A 9,115-nucleotide genomic window follows, 5' to 3' on the forward strand; every position below is an offset into this window, starting at 1 on the left:
CTGTGGTGATGAGTTTGGGCTGACAAATCAGTATGTTGCTAAAAAAGGGTGTAATCAAAGATAGGAATGGAAGCCTGTGAAACCCAACTGCAGTGAACTAACTGCTACTAAATTTGAGGCTGTGTAGACAGGATAATTCTGGACTAGGTTAATTTGGTTTGGAATTAAAGGAATTATCTACAGGTTGTTCTCTGTTCTCCCTTGTTCTTTCCTATATTTAAATTAAATTGTCTGGAAAAAGTGTTGTTATGGCAACATATTTTTTCCAAAGTTAATCCCCATGTTTCAGACTTACAAGTTATATTACTATGTAAATGGAATGAAGGAAATATATAAATGCAATTTTGTTGCCTAAAAATAGCTGTATATTCCTTTTTAGGTCAGAAAAGTACTGTGTCCTGAAAAGTCAGATATGCAAAGCTATTGTCAACAATGTGGACGTAGCTTTGTTGATGTGGTGAAGAATGGGGGTGTAGGTGCAAGGTGTGCAGGGTGGGCTCTTATGTGAAAAGGGAAAGATGAGGAAAAGCCTTGGAGACTTTCATTTGTCCCAGAGAAACAGGAGGGACAAGTGAAAACATATGCTGCAGAACAAGGCTACCCTTTCCAACACTGGCTGCTGTGAAATTCACAAGTCTCTTCTTGAGACAACACTGCCTAAAAGCCAGTACAGGCAGTAAATAAGGGGCTCATGTTGCTTTGCTGTCCTGAACAACTTTATGCTTTGCACAAACAATCCAGGAGCTTCCTCGATTGTGTGGAAGACAACTTCCTTCTGCAAGTAATAGAGGAGCCGACAAGGAGAGGTGCCATGCTTGACCTCGTGCTCACCAACAGGGAAGGGCTCGTTGGAAATGTGGCACTGCAGGGCAGCCTTGGATGCAGCGACCACGAGATGGTTGAATTTGAGATCCTTAGGACAGTGAGAAGAGCGTGCAGCAAGCTCACTGCCCTAGACTTCAAGAGAGCAGACTTTGGCCTCTTCAGGAACCTGCTTAGTAAGGTTCCATGGGATATAGCCCTAGAGGGCAGGGGGGCTCAAGACTCTTGCTTGCTCTTCAAGGATCATCTGCTACAAGCTCAGGAGTGTTGCATCCCAACCAGAAGGAAGTGCAGCAGGAGGGCCAGGAGACCTCCTTGGATGGACAAGGAGCTGCTGAGGAAAATTCAAATGAAAAAAAGAGTCTTATAGAAAAGTGGAAGCAAGGAGAGGCAGCCTGGGAGGAGTACAGGGATGTTGTCCAGGAAGCTAGGGACCAGGTTAAGAAAGTTAAGGGCCAGTTAGAATTAAACTTGGCTAGGGATATTAAGGATAACAGGAAGGGATTCTACAGGTACATAGGAAATAAAAAACAAATTAGGGAGAACGCAGGCCCCCTCAGGAAGCTCTCGGGTGAACTAGCTACACAGGATTTGGAGAAGGCTGAGGTTCTGAATGACTTCTTTGCCTCGATCTTCTCTAGCAAAGGCTCTGACCGCACCACCCACGTGTTGGAAAGGCAGATGCAGGGACTGTGAGAATGAAGACCTTGGGCCCACTGGAGGAGAGGAATTGGTTCGAGACCATCTTAAAAGTCTGAACATGCGCAAGTCCACGGGTCCTGATGAAATCCATCCATGGGTCCTGAAGGAGCTGGCAAATGAAGTTGCTAAGCCACTGGCCATCATATTTGAAAAATCATGGCAGTGAGGTGAAGTTCCCGACGACTGGAAAAAGGGAAATATAACCCCCATTTTCAAGAAGGGGAAAATGGATGACCCAGGGAATTACAGACCAGTCAGTCTCACCTCTGTGCCTGGCAAAATCTTGGAGCAGATTCTCCTGGAAGGCATGCTAAGTCACATGAAAATCAACAAGGTGCTTGGTGACAGCCAGCATGGCTTCACTAAGGGGAAATCCTGCCTCACCAATTTGTTTGCCTTCTATGATGGGGTTACACAACTGATGGACAGCGGTAAAGCAGTTGATGTCATCTACCTGGATTTGTGTAAAGCGTTCGACACTGTCCCACACGACATCCTTGTCTCTAAATTGGAGAGACATCAATTTGATGAATGGACCACTCGGTGGATAAAGAACTGGCTGGAGAGCCGCACACAAAGAGTTGCAGTCAATGGCTCAATGTCCAGCTGGAGACCAGTAACGAGTGGTGTCCCTCAGGGATCGGTGTTGGGACCAGTCTTGTTTAACATCTTCGTCGCTGACATGGACAGTGGGATTGAGTGCGCCCTCAGCAAGTTTGCAGAAGACACCAAGCTGTGTGATTCGGCTGATACGCTGGAGGGAAGGAATGCCGTCCAGAGGGACCTTGACATGCTTGTGAGGTGGGCTGATGCCAACCTCATGAAGTTTAACCATGCCAAGTGCAAGGTCCTACACCTGGGTCAGAGCAATCCCAGGCACAGCTACAGGCTGGGCAGAGAAGAGATTCAGAGCAGCCCTGCTGAGAAGGACTTGGGGGTGCTGGTCGATGAGAAAATGAACATGAGCCGGCAGTGTGCGCTTGCAGCCCAGAAAGCCAACTGTATCCTAGGCTGCATCAAAAGGAGTGTGACCAGCAGGTCAAAGGAGGTGATCCTGCCCCTTTATTCTGCTCTCGTGAGACCTCACCTGGAGTATTCTGTACAGTTCTGGTCTCCTCAACGTAAAAAGGACATGTATCCGTTGGAACAAGTCCAGAGGAGGGCCACGAGAATGATCAGGGGACTGGAGCACCTCCCATATGAAGATCGGCTGAGAAAGTTGGGACTGTTCAGCCTGGAGAAGAGAAGGCTGCATGGAGACCTTATAGCAGCCTTCCAGCATCTGAAGGGGTCTACGAGGATGTCGGAGAGGGACTCTTCACTTGGGACTGTAGTGATAGGACAAGGGGTAAAGGGTTAAAACTTAAACAGGGGAAGTTTAGATTGGTTATAAGGAAGAAGTTCTTTACTGTAAGGGTGATGAGGTGCTGGAATGGGTTGCCCAGGGAAGTTATGAATGCTCCATCGCTGGAGCTGTTCAAGGCCAGGCTGGACAGATCCTTGGTGGCATGGTTTAGTGTGAGGTGTCCCTGCCCATGGCAGGAGGGTTGGAACTGGATGATCTTAAGGTCCTTTCCAACCCTAACTATTCTATGACTCTATTCTATGATTCTATGAAGGTCATGGAGCAGATGATCCCAAGTGAGATCACACAGCACATGTGGGAAAATGGAGGGATCAGGCCCAGTTAGCATGGGCTCATGAAGGGCAGGTCTTTCTTGACTAGCCTGATCTCCTTCTACAGTAAGTTGACCCACCTGGTTGATGAGGGGAAGGCTGTGAATGTCATCTGTTTGAACTTAAGCAAAGTATTTGACACTGTCTCCGACGGTGTTCTGCTGGTGAAATAGGTTGCTGATGGCCTGGATAGGTGGATTCTTCACTGGACTGGAAACTGGTTGTATGGCCGAGCCAAGGAGTGGCAGTAAGTTGTGTCCCATCTTGTTGGTGAGCGGTCACAAGTGGTGTCCCTCAGAGCTCAATGTTAGGGACAGTGTTGTTTAATATGTTCATTGATGATCTGGATGAGGAGATTGAGTGCCCCTTCCGTAAGTTTGTGGACAACACCAAGTTGGGTGGGAGTGTTGATCTGTTGTAGGACAGGAAGGCTCTGCAGGGGGATCTGTACAGGCTGCATCGATGGGCAGTGGCCAGTGGTATATGGTTCAAGAAGGCAAAGTGCAGGGTCCTCCACTTGGCCCACAACAACGCCATGCAACACTTCAGGCTTGGGGAAGAGTGGTGGAAAGCTGTTTGATGGAAAAGGACCTGAGGTGCTGATTCATGTAGCTGAAAATCATTCAGCTTGTACCCAGGCAGCCAAAAAGGCCAACAGCGTCCTGGCCTGCATCAGAACAGCACAGCCAGCAGGGCCAGGGCAGTGATCATCCCCCTGTACTGGGCACTGATGAGGCTGCACCTCAAATTCTGTGTTTAGTTCTGGGCTCCTCACTACAAGAAAGACATTGAGATGCTGGAGTGGGGGCAGAGAAGGGCAACAAAGCAGGTGAAGGGTCTGGAGCACAAATCTGGCGAGGAACAGCCGAAGGAAAGGGGGTTGTTTAGCCTGGAGAAGAGAAGGCTTGGGTGGGGGCCTTATTGCTCTCTACAACTGCCTGAAAGGAGATTGTAGCAAGGTGGGAGTCAGTCTCTTCCATGTAACAATGATAAGACAAGAAGTAAAATCCTCAAGCTGCACCAGAGGAGGTTTAGACTTGCATGTTAGGAAACATTTCTTCACAGAGAGGATTGTCAGGCATTGGAACAGGATGCCCAGAGACTTGCTGGAATCACCGTCCCTGGAAGTTTCAAAAACTCTGTATATGAGGGCCTCAGTGACATGGTTTAGTGATGAACTTGGCAGTCCTGAGGTAGCGGTTGGACTTGATGGTCTGAAAGATCTTTTACAGCTTAGCTGGTTCTGTGATACTTGTTCATCTCCAAGTTTGTCACCACTAGCATTTCAGTCTTGAACCTGTTTTTCTTCTACTTTCCTTGATTCTGGGAATCAGGTATCACTATTTTGAGCTTCGTCATGTATGTTTACTTGAGGCTATGCAAAACTCTCAGTATCGCCAGAAACACTTGTTTTCAGGTTATGCCTCTCTTCAGCTGCTCAGAAGAACAATTTTTACTTATTTCATTTAGAACACATTTTAATTTTTACAAAAAAGCTAGTGTTCTCTTCTAGTCATAGGGGAATATAGCAAACACCGGTGCGTTGAAGACACTAGATCTGCTTTAAGAAAATTACTATCTGAAATGTCCTTACTGTTTCTATTGCTTATTTCCTACTGAATCCTCCATCAGCCTTTTTGCTGAAGTTAGCCAACTATTTTGATACAAGCTGATGCTTTGCATCTAATTTTGTTTTGCCTGGTGACAATAAAACTTGTGAGCAATGGTTATTCTCACGAGGGCCTCTACAACCCAGGATTAGAGCTGAGTGAGACAGCCTTGAACTCTCTCTGACTCAGCTGAGCCGAGGAGGCCTGGAGTCGAAGAAATGTGAGCAGAACGCTGAAACAGGAGCTTGCTGGCCGCAAGGAATGCACCGCTTATCACAAGGCATGCACCCTGCTGTTGTAGAGGTATGTGTGTAAAACTTAGCTTAGCCAATAGCAATGTATAGACAGGCGTGTGGACAGGTTTATGTAGCCAATGAAAGATGTACAGCTGTCACGTAAACTATCACCAATGGTATAAATTAGGTGAGCCTGTGCAATAAAGCGACCAAGAAGCGTAACTCATATTGGGATTGTCTTCTTGACTCGGGTCGCTCCTCCGACATTTGGCGCCCAACGGGGACCTCGAGGTTGGACTCGGACTTCTCTAAACTGTGTCTGGCCGTTGCAGCAAAGGCACAGACGGGGGAAGTGCAGGAGCCGGCAGTGCAGGAAGCGTCTACTTGCAAAAGCAGCGCAGCTCAGCTACTGGCAAAAGCGGCGCAGCTCAGCTACTAGCAAAAGCAGTGAAGCTCGGCTAGGAGGGACAGCTGATGTGGCCTGTGCACCCACAACTGCACGGGTAAGACCGCACTCTAAAATCCACCATGGATCGAGAGGTGGCACTCACACTTTTAGAACAATTACTTGCTAAGCGAGAGGCTAGTGTGAGCACAAAAAAGCTCAGAGAGCTATGTCGGTGGGCGAAGGAGAAAGGACATCTTAAGGACCCACAGCTAATGTTCAGCATTGCTGAATGGAGGGAAACTGGGGACTCTTTGTGGGACGCTACCATAGGAGAGAATAAGTCTGCTAAAGACCTGGGGGTCACCTGGAGGGAGGTCATAAATCAGCTGCAGCAGATTTGCCCTCCCCTCGTTGTGCCTGGCACAGCACCGCAGAAGCCTCCTCGGTATAAGGGGGAAGATAAAGTGAAACGGCGCTCGCATCTGAAAGTACAAGTAGAAAGTGCAAACGCGGTCACCTCTGACCTAGAGGAAGAAGACCCCAAATCGGAATTGGAACCAGACCCAGAGTCTCCGGCAGAACCGGACTTGTACCCTCCCCTTCCTGATCCCGACTCAGACAATTCAGACAGTTCGGCTCGTCGGCAGATGCGAACCAGCCTCAGTGATGGTCAACTGTGACAGATGCTGAAGAAATTAAAGTATTGGAGGCAAAAGAAACCTCCGAACCCTCTGCCCCACCCTCCTACAATCCAGTAGTAAAGAAAGGGGAGTGGGAGGGGGGTGTTGGGCACGGGGTAGGAGATTACGGTAATAACCCTGCTAAAGGTTGGCTGGGATGGTCAAAGATGCAATTGTTATGGGGGAATTTTCGGCTATGGGTCCCTCAGCATTCCTGGTGTTTAACACTCCACAGGGGGGAAAGGAGTGGGAGGCATTGGATTTAAAGGCAGTAAAGGAGGCGTGTCAACCGGTAACATCCTACGGGTTAAATCATTGTATACTTGGGCAATTACTGCACATATTTTTTCTGCATATATCCTAGCACCATATGATAACCGCTCAATTGTTGCTTACTCCCCAACTTCAGATATGATTTAGAGTGAGCACAGCAGAGGAAAAGGCTGGAAAAGGCATACTGCCTATGCCACTGCTGTTAAACCCCTTTTACAATCAGGTTAGGGCGATCATGGGGGTACTGAAGGTATGAGATGTTATAATTGTGGACGGATGGGACATTGTAAAAAGAAACAGCGTACTGTAAAAGAAAAATTAGTTCAGCAGCCCCCCCCCACCCCCCACGGTGGGGTTACTGGTTTTGCAGATAAATGTATTAGATGTGACAAATTACTGCCCCAGGACACCCCCCTTGTCAGTGATTGAATGAATTGAAATTTGATCTTAGGACATCCGTTTTATGGATGTTTTCAGTCCTTCTTAAAGTGAAGGGAGTAACCTTTTTTATGTTAAAGTAAAAGTTCTGCATCAAGACCTGCAGTGGGAAGGTCTCTCATATGCTCTTATCAGGAGTATTGGGCAGACTGTGATGGACTGAGGACTTATGACCCCATATACAACTCATTTAATACATTCTCTCTGTGATATTCATGTACTAGAAGCTGGTAAAAATAAGTATGTCCAGGTTTCTATTGACCTTTGGAGACCTTTATAAATACTGCTGGCCACTTCTTCCAACATAGGCTGGCCACCTGTGTCGGAATGAGTGTGCATTTTGGTCAGTATAAAAGCCCAAGCCTCATGCGATGTGCAGGAGGCAGAGCCTCTGCAGGGACGCCTGCTAAGGTGGAGCCTGCCACCTCGCACTGCGATTATGCTTTTCGGAGCTGGTTTTCTTGTTAGTCTCCACAGGGTCTTTGTGTCATGTTCTGTATGTGGGATTGTGTAGTGGAAGTAATGATTGTCTGGATTTTGTGCTTCAAATGTTGTAGTTGTGTGGACTGTGCTTGTGGGATCCCATATGTGTGTGTGTGTGTGTGTGTGTTGAGGGCAGATAGTGTTCTGTGTATTTTTTGTTGTTGGGTTCATGTAAAAGTTTCTAATAGATAGTAGTTTAACATTTCAAACAAGAAAGGGTTAATGCAAAAGTGAAGTTGCCGGCAGGTATTTATGGTTGCTGCTGAAGCAGGCAGGCGTTTATAGCTGCTGCCCAACAGGCAGGCTTTTGTAGCTGTGCAAAGCAGGGTGAGCAACTTCGGGGGAAAAAAAAAAAATAAAAAAAAAAAGGGGTTATTTGATAAGAGTTCAGTCCCCATGTTCAAAAACAGCTGCCCTCCGATTCGGCTCCCGGTGCTCCACTGGTGGAAGGACCAGGATGGACACCAGAGCCGAGGAGAGAAAAAACAAAACAAAATAAAACAAAACCAAGCTTAATATGTTTAAAGTAACCTGGGGATGAATCCAAGACTTGGAGGAACAGATAGATTGGTTGAAACAAGGACTGCTAACTGAAAAAGCGGGAGGGGTAGTGCAACCACAAGCCTTACAAGCCATCACCTAAGCAGCATCAGGGTGGCAGATACAGAACCTATCTACTTCTCAAGAACTGATAACCCGCAGGAGGGGGTACATTTGTATCCTCCTGCCTACAAGTCCATGGCGAATGCCTGCAAAGTTTGTCAAGCCCTGCCATGATCTGGACAGACGAATGGCGGAACCTGATGCCTCAGCTACAGGAGCTGACCATGAATACCCCAAGCAGAGTAAGATAGAGGAAGAGAAAAACCAGTGATTGCTAAACATCATTTGGGAGCAACTGAAAAGTAACAGCTTGAATATGTGTGCTTGTAAAGTAGCTATTGTTAGATGCTGTGATTTTGTGTATAAAACCACCTGTATTTACTAGCCAGTTACTAATAAGACAACACCTTGTATACATTTGTCACTTGTAAAAGAGATGTTAGAGTAACACCTGTATTTACTAGCCAGTTACTAGTAAGAAACTACACCTTGTACTGTATACATTTGTCACTTGTAAAAGAGATGTCAGAATATGCAAATTTGTAGTAGCTGCTAGAAAATGCTAAGGCAAAAGATAGAAATATTCCAATACAATGATAAATTAAGAGGAGGGAGAATTCCACTGGTAAGACATTTCTTTGGCTAATCCCTTGCTGGCATCAGGTGCTGTTGCACCCTGTAATAGTTACTCTGCTAATGTAAATCTGTGTGTGCCTTGCCATAATAATGACTTGTACTGGATGAAACAGGTGAAACTCTGCATTGACAACAAGGTGCAAGGTTTGAGCTGACCAAATGCCTGCTACCACAATCAAGGGAAAGACTGGATTGGCCTCTGTGTTTGCCACCAAGAAGAACCTTTAGCTCCGCTGCTGGCTGGAGCCTAGCAGGCGTGGAGCGGTGAGGACACATGCCACGCCAGACCTTTGGGGTGACTTATATCTGATTCTGTTGTATGGCCCCAAAAAGTAGAATTGCACCTAGAGCTGAGGACGTTGACCGATGTTCAAACCCTAATGGGGGATTTGCAATGGGTCCGGCCTCTTATTGGAATTACTAACGAACAGCTAATGCCTTTACGTCCTTTGATAAAGGGTGCACAAGCTGACAAACCAGTAGTCGTTTCTGAAGAACAATGGTCGTCTCTCATGCACAGTCAGTGTTTGCTGTGATCTTGCAATGGCAAAAGAAAAACGGGGAAGA

This window comes from Neopsephotus bourkii, unplaced genomic scaffold (assembly GCF_033783945.1).
Source record: "Neopsephotus bourkii isolate Nb327-2 ecotype Australia unplaced genomic scaffold, CSIRO-AGI_Nbou_v1 NB_1441, whole genome shotgun sequence".
NCBI lineage: Eukaryota > Metazoa > Chordata > Aves > Psittaciformes > Psittacidae > Neopsephotus > Neopsephotus bourkii.